Source organism: Sycon ciliatum, chromosome 13 (genome assembly GCF_964019385.1).
Source record: "Sycon ciliatum chromosome 13, ocSycCili1.1, whole genome shotgun sequence".
NCBI lineage: Eukaryota > Metazoa > Porifera > Calcarea > Leucosolenida > Sycettidae > Sycon > Sycon ciliatum.
Genome location: NC_088655.1, coordinates 15,757,697 through 15,775,083, shown reverse-complemented (window position 1 = coordinate 15,775,083; position 17,387 = coordinate 15,757,697). Strand labels below are relative to the sequence as shown.

Genomic DNA, 17,387 nt, shown 5'->3' with positions numbered 1-17,387 from the left:
AGTGGCACAACGTATTTGCAATCGCCATAGCCACAGATGTTACAAGTAGGTTGGAGGATTACTCAATCTTTTAGAAGAAGGCTGATGCTGCTGATGAGGACACGGTGCATAAGGCAACAGAGTTTGCATTTGACACCTTCAATTAAAAAGGTAGGGGTGGGGGGGAGGTGAGTGTATTATTACAGGACTGGCATGGGACGGGAAGGCTACACAGCGAACAGATCGCTTGTCGAGGGTTGTGACCTGGTGCCGCTGCTGAACCGCGACTGCACAGTACTACTGAAGTATGTAACTTTTCCTAACTTTGTATTCTTTATTATTTTGCTCTCAAATTCTGCAGAAAGTACCGCCCGAGCATGCTCTTGATGAGGTAAGTCTCAATTGTTCTCTATGGCGTGCACAAACATACAATAGACACATTGGGTTGGGGGTTGCCATGATTTCTTTTGGACAATTCAAATCTTCAAGAATATGCTCTTTGATAATAATTGATTGAGTAAAGATGCATGCCTGAAACTAGCATCCGCCCGCCAAGGGCGCACAAATGGCCACCGCGGCCCGCAGCTGCCCGCCGGGGGCTAAACTAGCATACTGCCCACCGAGGGCGCCCGAATGGCTAAACTAGCCTACTGCCCACCGAGGGCGCTCAAATGGCCGCCGCGGCCAGCAAACCGCCCGTTGAGAGCTAAACCAGCAGACAACCCATCGAGGGTGCGCAAATTGCCACCGAGGCCAGCAAACTGCCCACCGTCGGCCGATATCATCTTGCCCGCTGAGGGCACACAAACGGCCACTGAGGCCAGCCAATCGTGCACCGAGGGCTCACAGGACTGCCTGGCATCAGGCGTCACAATATACAGACATAATAGGAGGCCCTTTTGCCCCACAAAGGTAGTAGACCTAGAAACCAAGGCATCCCGTTCCCCGCAACCCACAACGAGCTAGCCTTGTGACCACAGCTGCAAGTCAGCGAATTGCTCACAGTAATACCGTGCCCGTGCAGGCATACACACACTAGTTATCATGGCGAGCGCCGCTCACTAACTTACAAGCTAGGCATCCCGGCTGCCTGCCGCACGTAACGTTCGCATGCAGAGCTTCTCCAGCGGCCCGCTCGCTTTACTTGCCATTCATGTGCCCCACGCTGAGCCATGAGTGAAGCGCCACCAATACGCATGGAGTGAGAGCAGACCTCGTTCATCCTCAGGGCTAGCCGCAGAATCTTGGTCAGTGTGTGTGTGTGTGTGTATGTGTGTGTGTGTGTGTGTGTGTGTGTGTGTGTGTGTGGTGTGTGTGTGTGTGTGTGTGTGTGTGCGCGTGCGTGCGTGCGTGCATGGTTGGTATGTGGTGTTTATGTGAGCGTATGATAACAAGCTCTTTAATAATAATTATTCCCGTAGCTATGCAGAAGACGTTACTTCAGTAACGTCTGGCGCTAGCCAGGGTCCACACAGCTTTAATTTGGTGTTTGTTTGTTTGTTTGTTTGTGTTACGGCTGGAGCTATCCCGTATCTGTCCCGTATCTGTCCCGTATCTGTGACTACAAAGGCTCTACAGGATTGTACATAACAGCTGTCCACAATATTTGCGGGCTCCTGTATCTGTCCCGTACCGTACCAATATTCGTCGTATTATGTATACGACTCCCTGATGTAGAGGGAGATTTGGATAGAAATAGGGAGACGAAGAGGAAATTAAATTAGAATAGACGCCGATTAGGTGATAGGATGCGTCAGCATAAACATACTTTGGAAGAGAGATCCCGTCGTCTCCAAAATAAGCGTGAACGAGCGATTCAGTGCCGGTCACAGGAAACGTCGGAAGAGAGATCCCGTCGACTCCAGAACGCCCGTGATCGGTAGAGTCCGGCGGTACCAGGCAACGTCAGGACAGACATCCCTTTGAGTCCAGAACGCCCGTGATCGGCAGATTCTAAGCCGATCCCAGGAAACGTCAGGACAGACATCTCGTCGAGTCCAGAACGTCTGTGATCAGCAGAGTCAGCGCCGGTCCCAGTAAACGTCAGGACAGACATCCCGTCGACGCGCAGAAAAACTAAATCTGCAGCCTCTTTTGCCGTCGAACAGGATACGTTTTATATAGGAGACTGTAAATTTATGTAATGTCCAAATTTCGACGTCAGCAGCAGGTCACTCGCGTTGATTTTTCGACGTGCGAGCCAAATAACGCGAGCTGAACTTTCGCGTCGCAGACATCCCGTCGACGCGCAGAAAAACTAAATCTGCAGCCTCTTTTGCCGTCGGACAGGATACGTATTTTAGGAGACTGTAAAGTTATGTGATGTGCTCCACAGGCAACCATGCATTCGGCGTCGTCATTGGCTCAACAGGTCAATGCACATGTATTACTACAAAAAGGCCAGAAAGTCCGATCACTGTACGAGAGAGCTTGGAAGCTCAGGGCCCTACGCTATGCTTTTTTGCCTTGATGACCTAGACAAAAAAAAAGCATAGGGATGTTATAAATTCTTTAAAAAATTCCTTTTTTTTAGACATAACCTGGGATTCGAACCCGCACTATCGCGCGCCCTGCATTCATCCCCCGATGCACTTCGCATACATACTAATTCTTCCAAGTTGTTTCACATTGTGATCTTGCATTTGAAAGCCCTATTTGAGTTATATGCATTGTGGCCAGCCGTCTTTGATGGCACGGTACGGTAGGGGATAGGGACGGGACAGGTACGATCGAGGGTAATACGACACCGTCTCCCGTACCGTACCGTACCATCAAACACAGCTGGCCACATACAGCTTCCCGCAATATTCAAATAGGGCTTTCAAACGCAAGATAATAACGTAACGCAACTTGGAAGAATGGGTATGAATGCGAAGTGTATGGGGGAATGCATGTAGGGCGATAGTGCGGGTTCGAATCCCAGGATATGCCTGAAAAAAAGGAGAATTGAAAAATTTATAACATCCTATGCTTTTTTGCCGTCAGATACGGATAGCGCCAGGCGTGACACAAACAAACACACAAACAAACACCAAATTAAAGCTGTGTGGACCCTGGCTAGCGCCAGACGTTACTGAAGTAACGTCTTCTGCATAGCTACGGGAATTAAAATCAACTAATGTTCGCTGGCGATTTAATTTCGCTGATTTCGCCGCTTGGTACAAACCGGCCAAAGTAAATCGCAGGCCAACGTTTGTCATATAGGCAAATGATGCATGATTGAGCAATGGATGCATGTGAGAGCAAAAATACCGATCGATTTCAAATTTGACGTGAAACTGCGCGTCACGTCGGAAATAACGTGCATCTTAACCTCTCTAATAGAGAGGTTTCTATTTCTCATCGGCCAAAATTTGTTGATTTACAATATAAGGAGATAAAAAGAAAAGAAGGAGCAAAACAAAAGTAGATGATTATTAGAGAAATAACAATCCGCAATAAATTCTGCAAATACTTTTGCCTAACTCATAAGCAAACCGATTGAAACGTTTTTGCAATACAGTGATGTGGCCAATCAACGAAAAAGACATTCCCATCAGTTCTTATAACATGTACGATGAGCTAGGCAAAAAAGAATAAAAGCATAGCGCTGTAACAGTTTTCCCCTGTTCTCTATAACTTTACACTCCCTCGCACCTCGTGCGTCTTACGCCTGTCTATTAGCACCTTCATTGGCGCCATTGCCACATGTATACTATCACATTTTGCATATAACTGGTCGAGGCACGCTCAACCAGGCCTCTTACTTTTCAAGTTTGATTAAACCTGTTACACTGGTAGCAGAGGATGGTTCCTACTCTGCTTTTGGCAGGTGTTCTGGTCGCTCTGCTTACGCTCCTCGTACTCGTCGTTCGGCTGATAAACGATATCAAGACCGCTCAGCGCGTTAGCCAAGGAAACCGAACGATACATCCGAACTCAGAACCGTGGGAGCCAACACCCCGCCTTACGAAAGAGCCGCCTGTGTTTGGAGGAGATTCCGCTACATTCAAAGAATGGACGTTTGCAATGGACATGGCCCTACGGTCGTTGGCACTCCCAAATGCGGCACAGAGGGTCGACTACGCGGCAGGATTTTTGACTGGAAACGCTCGTCTTTGGTTGATATCGGCATTGGAAGCTAACCAAGTGTTTTCCGACTGGCCTGCTCTGAAAGCGGCACTTGGCGATGTGTACGGACCACGGCACAACGAGGAAACATCGCGTATGGGACTAATTTCCGCAGCACAGCGCGGGTCGCTGGACGCATACATTGCTGCTTTCACTCGCCTCAGCCTGCAAGTGCCGGAAATCGACCACCACACCAGAGCGCTGCTGTTCGTCAGGGGTCTAGTGCCGCACATCCAGCGACAGGTCATGCGTGAGCATCCACGTACCCTAGAGCAAGCTGTCATGGCAGCAAACACCGTGGAGCAGTCGTCAGGGCCACCGGCGTCGGGGCCACCAGCCAGTAGAGAGTCGCGTTCCGTGCCCAGCTTCCGTGGTCAGGGCCTCCGCAAGCTGACGGACCAAGAGCGTGTCCAACTGCGAGCAATGGGACACTGCTTTGCTTGCAGGAAGCCAGGCCACCTCGCTAAAGACTGTACTGAGGGTGGACAGCGCTACCCAAACGCTGGTCGCCAGTAAGAAAGGGGGTGCGCTTACTGGCGACGACCCAAGCGCCCACGCCGGTACCAGTCGCTAACCGGTTCGGAGCTCTGGAGGTTGAAGACGTTGCTCTCCAGGAACCTACGGAGCCGGAGACACCCATAGCTGTAGGAAATTGTCCCGTTGCAGAAAGGTGTCATGTCAGCAACGTCAGCGTCGGCAATGAACCTGAACACGACCTACTGCGCATACAGGGAAAGATCGGCGGTCGCCGTGCAGTGATGCTGATAGATTCCGGTTCAACGCATGACTTCATTGCAGACAGTTTTGTTCGAAAGCATCATCTTGACACGGATGCAAGCTCAGCAGTGCTGAGCGTAACATTGGCGGACGGCTCGACCAGCGAGGTCCCGCAGATTTCCACACGCACGCTAAGGGTGACAGTCGGGGGCTTCAGTGAGGAACAGCACTTTACTGTGTATCCCCTGACTCGCTACGACGCTATTCTTGGCAAGCCGTGGCTTACAAGGAACAACCCCAGCATCAACTTCCGTACGAACGAAGTTCAGTTGGACGGTGAGCCCTTTGTTGCCAAATTGCCTTCAGCTAACCCGCCGACAGCCGACCGGCCATCTGTGGAAAGCATGTTTATCAGTGGCCGACAAGCTCGTCATGCCCTGAGGAGTGGAGCCGAGGGGTTTCTTGCATGGGTCACTGCTGCAAACGAGGAGAATCGTTCCGGGCCACAACTCCAGGAATCAGAGCAACAAGACATCCAGAACCTGCTCAAGAGGTACCAGGATTTATTTCCAGACGAGCTGCCGAATGAGCTTCCACCGAAGAGACCAGTCGACCATGAAATCCAGATAGAAGATGGAACCAGACCACCGTCTCGACCCGCCTACCGCTTGCCGAAACCAGAGATGGACGAGCTCCAGTCACAGCTGTCAGAATTACTTGAGAAGGGATTCATTGAGCCAAGTAAGTCGCCATACGGTGCACCCGTGTTTTTTGTGAAGAAGTCGGATGGTACTCTGAGAATGGTGTGCGATTGGCGAGAATTGAATAGAATTACGATCAAAAACAAAGCTTGTCTTCCTAATATTGATGACTTATTCGACACGATCCAGGGCAGTGCATATTTCTCCAAGTTGGACTTGCGGTCGGGGTACAATCAAATCAGAATTCAAGACTCGGATGTTTCTAAGACGGCCATTAATACGCCGTTCGGTCACTTCCAATTTAGAGTCATGGGATTCGGGCTGACTAATGCCCCGGCAACCTTTCAGTCACTCATGAACTCTATTCTGCAACCGCATCTCCGAAAATTCGTTGTAGTATTCTTGGATGACATTCTAGTTTTTAGCAAGACCTGGGAAGATCATCTGCATCATCTTCAAACAGTTCTAGAAACACTTAGAAATAGCGAGCTGTATTGCAAACAGTCTAAATGCGAATTCGGCGTGAGAGAAGTTCTCTTCTTGGGGCATAAAATCAACGGCACATCAATTTCCCCTGATCCCAAGAAGATAAGTGCTGTGGAAACATGGCCAACTCCGTCGTCAGTAACTGATGTGAGGAAGTTTCTTGGCTTTGCAAACTATTTCCGAAGGTTCATAGATTGACACTCGACCATCTCTCGTCCATTAGAAGAAATCACCGGAAAACATTCACGCTTTGAATGGAGCGCTGCTAGACAGAAGGCATTCGAGTCTCTAAAATCAGCATTACTCGAGGCGCCAGTGTTGCAACTGGCCGATGTTGAGAAAAGCTTCACGGTAGAAACTGACGCAAGTGACTTTGCCGTGGCGGGTGTGCTCCTACAGCAGGGAGAAGATATGGATTTGCATCCCGTAGCCTATTGTAGTCGGAAACTGTCAGCTGCAGAACGCAACTATACTGCGGCCGAGAGGGAAACGTTGGCTGTGGTATTTGCATTAAAGTGCTGGAGAATCTATCTATTTCGCCACTTTGACCTGATGACTGATAATATGGGTGTTGTCTATTTACGAACCAAACCGACTCTCACCAAGCGTGAGGCAAGATGGGTAGAGTTTTTAGCTGACTATGACTTCACGGTCTTTCACAAACCAGGAAAGAAAAACATTGCCGACCCGCTTTCACGCCGTCCAGATCTGTTCAGTGATTCTGAAATAGGCGGGTCATCCTATCCTAACATTCAGTTGAATGCCATTGAGCATACCCTAGAGATTAATCCAGACTTAGCGCAGTTAATTGTCAGCGGTTACAAGTGCGACAAGGATCTTGCTCCCATTATCAGGAGACTGAAAAATTCAAGCCATGACAATCTGCACGACCGTTACCTTCTAAATGAAACACCCGGTTATCTTTATCTCAGATCTTCACCACAGAACAGGTTATGCATTCCAAAGAGTAGCAAACTCCGACTCGCCCTGCTTCAAGAATACCATGACTGTGTGACTGCGGGGCATCCCGGTCGAGATCGCACCTATTTCAGACTCGCTAGATATTTCTATTGGCCCAGAATGGGACTGGATGTAAAGGCGTTTGTCAAGTCATGTGACGTCTGCCAACGAGTTAAAGGCGGCCAGCTAAAAACTGGTCTCTTGCAGAATTTACCAGTGCCCAGTCAACCGTGGGCGGATATCTCGATGGATTTTATCATGGGTTTGCCTAGGACCGATACAGGTCATGATGCAATATATGTATTTGTAGACCGCTTGACAAAGTGTGTACATTTAGCACCTACTTCCTCTACTATTGACGCTAAAGGAAGTGCTGATCTGTATATTCAACATGTATTTCGACTTCATGGTTTGAGTTCTAGTATTGTATGTGATCGTGATCCAAGATTTACGGCAGCATTTTTTCAGGAATTGTTTGATCGCTTAGGAACGAAACTAGCATTTAGTACTGCCAATCACCCTCAGACAGATGGCCTAACTGAACGAGTAAACAGAATAGTAGAGGATGTGCTGAGGGCTTTTGTAAATCATAAACAAGATAACTGGGATATGCTCCTACCTCTCTGTGAGTTTTCTATCAACAGCGCTACTCAATCATCTACAGGAAACACACCGTTCTTCTTAAATTACGGTCTAAATCCCAGAGCGCCACCCGACTTCCTCAACCCTATTCAGGGAGGCAGAGATTCAGCTGATTGGTTGCAAGCAAGACAAGACGCGGTCAAGATCTCACAAGATGCGCTAGTGGCAGCTCAAGCTCGTCAGGCCTTCTATGCAGATCGGACAAGGGTCGAGGGAAAGCTGAAGGTGGGAGATTTGGTAATGGTCTACCGGGATTTCCTCCTGACTCCTGAAGCTCGGGACCGACCATCCCATAAATTACGCCCCAAGTGGTTTGGCCCCTTTCCTATAACCCATGTGGTCGGCCCGAATGCCTACAAGCTCAAGTTGCCTCATACCAGCCGCTGTCACCCGGTATTTAATGTGTCGGCACTCCGTGCCTACGAGAAGAACGCTATTCCTAATAGGAGACAGCCTACGCCTCCGCCTATCACGGACCTTGATGGTCATGCCCGCTATGTGGTGGAGAACATTCTCAGTCACCGCCGCCGGCAGAATCAGCTTCAGTACCTAGTCAAGTGGCAAGGCTACTCTGATGCCACTTGGGAGCCTGAACATTATTTGTTGGATGAATCTGGTAATGACATTGTTCCACTTCAGAAGTACAAAACCTTGGCTTCTGCCCGCTGAGTTTTGCAGTTGAACTTCTAGTTTCACCTTACACATTTGTTGAGCTTATTACACTTTATTTGCATGGAGTTTCAGTCGTCTTATTGTGTTACTTCAGTGCGAAGCCTTTTTTCGTCTCGCACGTGTTTGCGCTTATTGTACTCTATTCCACTTGAGCATTTGGGTTATAAGCTCCTTCCTCTCCATAGGAGGGGGATGATGTAACAGTTTTCCCCTGTTCTCTATAACTTTACACTCCCTCGCACCTCGTGCGTCTTACGCCTGTCTATTAGCACCTTCATTGGCGCCATTGCCACATGTATACTATCACATTTTGCATATAACTGGTCGAGGCACGCTCAACCAGGCCTCTTACTTTTCAAGTTTGATTAAACCTGTTACAAGCGCAGGGCCCTGAGCTTCCAAGCTCTCTCGTTTATATCTTTATTTCAAGATTACCTAACGCCGGGGAGCGCCGATCAGGTTGATCTCCTATTTGAACATGCGCATATGTGTGTATGATGTGCCCTAGCTCACTTATATGTTATACACGTAGACCATGTCCATGATGCCTTTCCTCTGCGCAGGTCCACCACACTATTGTTTTTAAGATTAACATAAAAATTACTTCTGCATATGCATTACATACCATGATCATGCTGGCTCCATCCCTTATCTCCTAAGCTACCACCCCCCCCCCCCCCCCCCCCCGGTGCGTCTGCCCAGTGTTGACTCCGAGACCCACGGTCGGACGAGCTGCCCAGGCCTCACCACCACTGCCGTTTCTGTGCTGCCTTCTCGATACATACATATGTACACTGTATATCATGTGCACATTCACATGTCTGAAGGTTTGTGGTTTTTCAATAAAAAATAAATAAAAAATAATGCTCCTCCCTGGTCAGAAACCGGCCAGACGCACACACAATCACTGGCTCCGTCACCTCTCTCTGACCCGCAAGGTCCAGATAGGCGGTCAGGGCACGCACAGGGCAGAAGTCGTCGCGCGTCTCGCGCAGCTCTACTTGGTCGCCGTCACCCAGCTGGGCTGTCTCCATCACCCGCAAGCGGACGACTGCCGATGATGCCTGGACGCTGATCTGCTGCCAGGTTAGCGTGCGCATGCTATCGACTCTTGTTGCATGCGGTGCCAAAAACTCACTCGTCCGCAGGAGGCCGTGGGACGCTGTCAAGACACTGGCCCAGATCATTGCGCGGTCCAACTCGCTGTAGTTGAACCGGAGTAGGAAATGCTGTAAGTCGGCCAGATATTGCCCAGTGAGACCTCTCCGCGTCGTGGTTGCGGGACCCTGCCTCCTCTAAAGGTCGTTTAAAACTGCAGAAAGACGGACGGACTGCATACAAGTCACAGGAACACACTTGCAAAGCCAATGATACCGTACTGCTGACAAATACACACGCACAGTCGCCACACACCTCGTACGGGACAGCTCGATAGCAAATAACACGATATCTTTATTAGAGGGTGCAAGGGGATTGACAATATGTTTAACGCAATAATCATTGAAGGCATCAATGCCAGTGGAGAACGTTCTCGCTGAGCATTCCGACACTGAACCTGCTACAAGGGCATCAGCCTTGAGGCCTGGAGCAGCACGGTCGGGCAGGGGCATGGCACTGGCGAAGCAGCCGCCGTTGGCACCAGTTGACGGAAGCGGGTCAGCTGCAAGCGAGAAAGAGCATGAGTAATGCCGTTATTAGTGCCAGCAATATGGCGGATATACAATATGAAATGTGTGCCTAGCAGGAACAGCTAACATAAAGCGGATCAACGCCATGGCCTGCTTGTTCCTACATGAACCATTCTTCCAAGCTCTAACTACCGCCTCGTTATCGCAATGAAACAACAGCTTCTTCCCTGCCCAGCACGGACCCCAAATGCAGCAAGCTAGATCAATGGGAACCATTTCCCTACCCATAATAACGCTTAGCGGAGGAGATTCAAACTCCTCCGGCCACTTCCCAAAAAACCAGTCGCCCTGGAAGTAGCCCCCGTAGCCTTCGCCGGAGGCATCTGTGAATAACTGGAGGTCAGGAGAACGGGACCAGGCCTGGTCGTGGAAGAAGGACTTTCCATTCCAGTTGGCCGCAAAGCGATGCTACCAGGTGATGTCGAGGCGCGCTTCCTCGTCGATCGGGATCCGGGCAGACATAGACGAAGCCGTTGTGCTGAGGTCAATGAGGCGCCGAATGAACGTGCGGCCGGGGGGACCAGCTTGGTGGCAAAGGACAGCGTGCCAATGAGGGACAGGAGCTCACGCTTGGAGCAGTCGGTGCGCTGGAGCCAAGTTGCCAGCGCTGTGTGGAGGGCGGACAACGTATCCTGGGGGAGCCGGGTCACCTGCTCCTCACTGTCAACTTCGATCCCCAGCACAGCCATCACAGTCTTCGGAGGGACGACCTTGTCCTGGCCGGTAGCCACTGGAATGCCCAAGTTCTCAAACAGGGTTAGCAGCGTCGCCTGTTGAATGGCTGCGGTAGATGACGGTGGAGAAGGGGCTAGGTGGGGCGACGCCGATGTAGTCATCCAGATAGTGTTCGAGGTCGGCCAGGGAATAGTTGTGCCGGAGTATCCAACATAGCGCATCTGCCAGCAGGTTGAAGAGAGCTGGGGAAGACCGCAGCCCGAATGGCAGGACCTTGTCGAAATAATACTGCCCGTCCCAAACCATGCCTAGGAGGGGCCAATCGTGTGGGTGGACGGGGATGTTGCGGAACGCGTGGCGGATATCCACCTTGTACATTAGCGCGCCCTTGCCGTGACAGATCACGTGCCCCACGACGACGTCCACAGTAATGTACTCGAGGCTGTACAGGTCTTCGGGAATGCCATCGGTGATACTAGCGCCGGCCGGCGCGGACAAATGCACTATCAGGCGGTGGCCACCAGACTTCTTCAGAATGACCCCGATGCCAGCCGAACGGAAGTTGGCAAACGGGGGCTGCCGAAACGGACCGGCCGTATGACCAAGCTGAACCTCTTTAGCGAGGTAAGCTGAAACAATCTCAGGGGAAACAAATGCCGAAGCAAGATTTTCACAAATGAAAGAATGACGGGGACCGTCAGAACCAACTCTTATACCATAGCGTAAACCATCTAACAAATGGGCAACAAATGCAGGAACAGGGTGTGCGAGCAATTCAATTTCTAATGCCTGCAGAACAATTGGAGTGTGAGGGTGTGCGTGGGTAAGGCAGGGTGTGTATGTGCGTGCCAATCAGACACGGATGCATTAAAAATCAACAGGAGTGTGAGGTGTGTGCGTGGACAAGGCAAGATAAATACTAGCCGAGGCCTCACTGGCCGGCGCGCGTGCCCCGCGCCGGGTAGCGACTTGGTCGGGAGCTCCGCAGGAGCTGCAAACGTGGCGATATCTACAGTTCCGAAAATTACACCGTCCCTTGTTGTGCAGCTCGCACGCTGGCTGGGTTGTGCCGGGCTTGAGCTGATCCCGGGAGGTGCAAGTGTTAGCGGTGTGGCTGAGACGTTTGCAGAGCGGGCAGAGCGCCCGGCCTGGGAAGCAGCGGGTGTAAAGGTCCTGGTCAACCACATCCCACTGCATGCCAGGGCTGTGGGCGAGTTTCCGATGGAACTCCTCGTCGTATTGGCACACCGATAACCACCTATATCGTTTCGCCGCTTGGATGATACGCAGCTGATGGGTGATCAGCGACAACGCCCTTGCGGGTTGGGTGTCCCAGATCAGTGCGCAATACACTGACCACGCCTCCAGGCAAACGGGCAGGCTTTCCAGCTTGTGGCGGGATGGCAGGGACGGGGAGAGCACTAGCTGGCCACTGTCCTCTGACAGCCGGACTTCCTTCGCGGCTGGCTCGTCCGCGAGGGGTGAGGAACAACGCAAGCTCCACATGTTCCCGCGCAGCACCTTGTCGTACGTACCGTGGGGCACGTGGTCAGTCACTCCATTACGAGACCCGGCATTGACAGCACTAGGGTTGCACACATAATCATTGTATGCAAGACTGCTAGAGATATTCACACTAGGAGCAGGCACACGAGAGCTATAGACAGTAACACCACTAGGGGGAGGCAGCCCGTCGACGAGAGTCGGCGCAGCCACAGGGGTAGGGGGGCTAGCACTAGTAGACACACGTGTGGAACTACTACTGTAGCGGGCCGCAGTCTCTCGGAGGCAAAAATACAAGGGTCTCAGTGAACACACTGTAACTGGCAATTGAAATGTACTGGCAACGAAATCAACTATAACTGGCAATGAAATTAACTAACTGGCTATAAAAGAATCGTGAGCAGCAGCTTTGATACAAAGGCAGACTCCGTACGCTAATGTACGGGGATACGCTAACGTATGGGGATACAGTACGGGGATATGCTATACTCTAAACACTAAACGCTATATGCTTTGAAGTCACCAGCGTGCCAACGCTACACTACTACACACACCCGTACCTGTGGGAAGTGACTCCTCCACCTGCACCGGAGGATCAGCAGTGTTGGCAGGGGCAGCCGGGCGGGATGGACGGCGTGTCGACTCCGCCTGACCCGAGGCTGCAGGGGCGACGGCTCTAACAGCCGCCTGGACCGATGTGGCGATCAAGGCCTGGAGAATTGCCATTTGGCCAGGAGAAAACCCGGGCGCCTGAGCCGGCGTTGCCGGGGGAGCAGGGGGTGCTGCAGCAGCAGGAGGAGCTCGAGCAGCCATGCTGCGGGTCGGGGAGTAGGGGGTGATGCAGCAGCAGGATGAGCTCGAGCAGCCATGCTGCTGGTCGCGACACGTCGGGTGCTCATCTCAGCAACTAACGGAGAAAAGGGAAAACCTTGGAAGGAAGAAAAACGTTGACTTGACACAGAAACTGCAACGGCAAAGAACGCTCCTTTGCACAAAGACAGCTCAGCAAAACACGTCTCCAAATAATTAGACGCCGCATCCACGATAGTCCATAAAATTTCGCCAGGCCACACGCTGCGCATGCGGCTTATTCACAAGGTGGTCACGTGACACGCACTCGCAGCACTCCACCACCAGCATGCGTGTGCATTGGCCAACTAGGCTTTGCTGGGCAAAGCCTACATGTTTCTTCTCTTCTTGATCAGGGTTTCAGCTTAAGATCTGATATACTAGAGCTGAGAACAAACTGCCAGTGCATCCCACAACCATCACGCAAGCACTAACGAAGTCACCGCAGAGCCCTCCCTGCATGCAACTGACACATCTATCACAACTGCATTGCAAACACGGCATACTTCCTCATCACAGCACACTTCCTCATCACAGCACACTTCCTCATCACAGCACACTTCCTCATCACAGCACACTTCCTCATCACAGCACACTTCCTCATCACAGCACACTTCCTCATCACAACAGCATGCACGCTCCAGTTCTAATGACCATCCTGTGCCCCTGGCAACCAGGTGTCGCTTCCTGGTCCAGAGACACAGCAACGACACCTAGACCTGCTACTATGCACTCACAACCACGTGTGGCTTCCTGGTCCAGAGACACTTCTTTTCCTGCTGGCCTGCATGCGCCCCATACTCACATATTTGTTCTGTTGGCCTGTGTAGCTACTTGGGCGCCCATAATTGCCATAGCTATCCAGGCCCTTTATCTAGCGATATTTGATCATATTTCTCTCTCCTTAGCTCTCTCTCTCTCCCTCTCTCTCTCTCTCTCTCTCTCTCTCTCTCTCTCTCTCTCTCTCTCTCTCTCTCTCTCTCTCTCTCTTGTCGTCACCATTAAGTCTTTGTTGTTCCGTCTCTCATCCACCCCGATAAATGTCGTCCTTCGTCTACCTGTTCACTGTTTCGTTGTGTGATGGTATTACAGCAAAGTTGAGTTTGAACATTATGAAGCACGGTATGTTGTTACTATGCAATATTTACCCATCATATTGTCTGTCTTTTCCCTTCTCTTTATGTACGCAGTGTATTACAGTTCCAGTAAAAGGTACAGTCGATGATCTCTATTATGGACAAGACGGCGATGTGAGTGATATTTCATTTTTTAAATAAGATAGATGAAAGTAGGAATATTTGAACAGGCAACAGAGAGAGACAGGGAGAGAGAGAGGGGGGGAGGGAGGGAGGGAGGCAGGGAGAGAGGGAGAGAGGGAGAGAGGGAGAGAGGGAGAGAGGGAGGGAGAGTGAGAGGGAGAGAGGGAGAGAGGGAGAGAGGGAGAGAGGGAGAGAGGGAGGGAGAGGGGGAGAGGGAGGGAGAGGGGGGGGAGAGGGAGAGAGGGAGAGAGGGAGAGAGGGAGAGAGGGAGAGAGGGAGAGAGAGAGAGAGAAAGAAAGAAAGAAAGAAAGAAAGAGAGAGAGAGAGAGAGAGAGAGAGGGGGATAATAGTCAGTAAAATGGAAATGAATAAAACAAATTAGCGCAGTCATAACAATGTAAAATATAGATATACCAATTTCCAAAATGTTTTTGCGTGACACTCATCAGTGGAGAGTCGTCACTAATTTAGGAACAACCAAAACAATCAATATAAAGCCTTTTTAAATGTTTCGGGACTTTTTTACAGTTAGAGTGACAATTACCGTAAAGTCGCCGATAAAAGCCGGGTTTGCATACAAGCACATCGCGGATAGAAGCCTGAAAATCAAACGGGTCAAATGCATATAAGCCTGTCGCGCGTAGAAGCCTGGCTTCTATGCAAGCCCGGATCGGTTAGGTCAAGAGTGCATGCGCTATGTACAGTGCATAGTAAAGCACACGGAACGACGATCATCAAATCGCTCTCCTGGGGAAAACGTGCACGGGTGCGTTCATTTGGCTTGCGCCGCATGCATGCACACAACGTACGTGGCATTGAGAGAGAATGCAGCGTACAGAAAATGCATGAATCATCGTAGCCATAGAGATACTAAGGCTGCGTTTACATGAGAAATTTCAACCCGGGTCGAGTTCAACCCGGGTTGTAAGTTTGTGCTATAGACAAAAGAGGTCAGTGTTTACATGAACACAGTTGACCCGGGTCAAATACTGATATGCCGGCAAAAATTCCACTTCTAGAGTCCTGTATGGTCACGAGAATTTTTTCGCGCGAAATGTGCATATCCAGTGCTTTTCAAACCTGGCCGAGATACCGTATTTTTCCGGTTGTAAGTCGACCTTTTACGACTTAAAATAGAAGCAGAAAGGGTGGGGGTCGACTTACAACCGGGATTCGACTTATAACCGGGAACTATCAGTATCTTACAAAAAATGACCTGCACTGCATTAACGGATGCACCATGTTTACACATTTTTGCCAGTTTATTGGCCTTTTTCAAGGATTGGGACGTTATATCCTCCAATAAGGAATGCTGACATGATTTGTAGATGTGTTAGTACCAGGAGGTGGTTAGTAGTGCTTCTTTGGGTGAAAACTTTAAAACACAGAATTGAGACCTCCAGATAGGGGGGGTCGACTTATAACCGGGGTCGACTTACAACCGGTAAAATACGGTACGCCCCGAAGTATGTTAGTACGATTTCTCGCCTGGGTTAATTTCAACCCGAGGCGAAATTTCAACCCGGGTCAAGCGCAATGCGTCATGTAAACGCGCCATTCATTTTGTGTACATGGCGGGTTGAAACCTGACCCGGGTCGAACTCAACCCGGGTCGAAAACTCTCATGTAAACACAGCCTAAATATGACGATTGCCAGAGTACGTGTGCAGCAGGTCCAACGGAAAAAAGCCAGAATATTTGAATGCAGAACAAACAGAAACTCACATAATCTGCTGAAGTGAAAGGATGAAGAATAATAGATTACGGAGGTGAAACGTTGTCGGTCAGGGGGTGCTCGCAGCCAACCACAGGGTGACAGCACACCCTGCCACCCAGAGAAAGTTTTAGATGATAGAATAGATCGCAGCGGACTCGCTGCGGATAGCGCTAATACAACAAACCAAGTATGTGCATTGCAACTGATTGGCGTGTCAACAATTCTACTTGTATAAAGCATAATCCACAAGACGTTCTGCTGGTGAACATGTCGTGGTACTATCTAAAACGCCAACGAATTCTAACAGACATAACAAATAAATATCACACTCGTGAAATGCATAGCAATAGTGCACCAAATACGAAAATATCAAGCAATCCAACATGTCCTTCCGAACAGTAAAAATACTATAAAATACCTGCACCGAAGGTAGACTGGGGTGGAGAGCCAAGGATCAATTGTACCGCAGTTACCGAAAATATAACCTGCACTGTAATTTTACGATTTCTCAGTATTGGAAAAGACTTTGCAAAAGGGATAGCTGGTCTTTGCAACGCACCCGCTATTCCCCGCTATTCCCCGCTATTCCCCGCTATTCCCCGCAATTCCCTAGAACTTCTAAGTTACATCGTAGTCATGCTTTACTTTTCTGTGTTTTTAACTTAGAATTTCTTTTGTTTCTCTGTGTGTGTGTGCAGAAATTCCGGAAGCCAGTAAGTACTACCTTAGTATTCAGGTAGACATTTTAGCCAAGTTGCCAGAATCGGTAGCCTGGTCACAATATCCAGCAGGGATATGAGCTTAAAGAAATAATTTATAATCAGAGCTATATGTTGGACTCAGTATAAAGTCCATGAACTATATGATGTCCAGCGCCCTATATAGAGTCCATTGGTCCAAGATCCACTAAGCAGCGTCCAGGAGTCCACTCAATTTTGATCAGCTCAATCCAGCCGCGCAATCCCCTATAACGAGTACACTTTTCTACAAGTCCCCTATTCACGGTCCAGGAGTCCAGTTTATCCAGTCACACCGTCCTGTGTGTAGTAAAAAAACACCTTTTCAGTTACTGTTTTGCTTGCCTCGTGGCAGGGCATTCCTTTCTTCACTGCAGCCATGGTTGCCAGTTCTGCTGTGCAGTTGCTGACAGTAATATGTCTCGAGGTAACCAAGGAGGAAAAGGAGACGTTCAAAATCAAATCTGGAAAGTGTCTTGTGGTTCTCTGAAGACGTTTCATCAGTGCGCGGGATGAAAGCAGAAATTGGAGAACGAGAAAATTCAGCACAGTTAGAATCTGATGAGTCAGGTACTCTGACACTCTCTTTCGTTCGACGCCACAAGGATCCTCTGTTTGACTGGCCATGGCTGCCAGTTCTGCTGTGCAGTTGCTGACAGTAGGACATTTGAACGGTTTCATCAGTGCGCGGG

At 49.9% G+C, this 17,387-nt stretch overlaps 1 long non-coding RNA gene across 1 annotated transcript in view; it reads left to right on the top strand.

Moving 5' to 3' along the window:
• Positions 1–340: 340 nt before the first annotated feature.
• The window catches only part of LOC135829965 (uncharacterized), a 30,831-nt gene continuing 13,784 nt past the window's right edge, over positions 341–17,387 (top strand). Inside the window, exons 1-3 of the long non-coding RNA XR_010555956.1 lie at positions 341–370; positions 14,173–14,232; positions 16,657–16,671. This is a non-coding gene — a long non-coding RNA (uncharacterized LOC135829965). The remainder of the gene's footprint in view (positions 371–14,172; positions 14,233–16,656; positions 16,672–17,387) is intronic.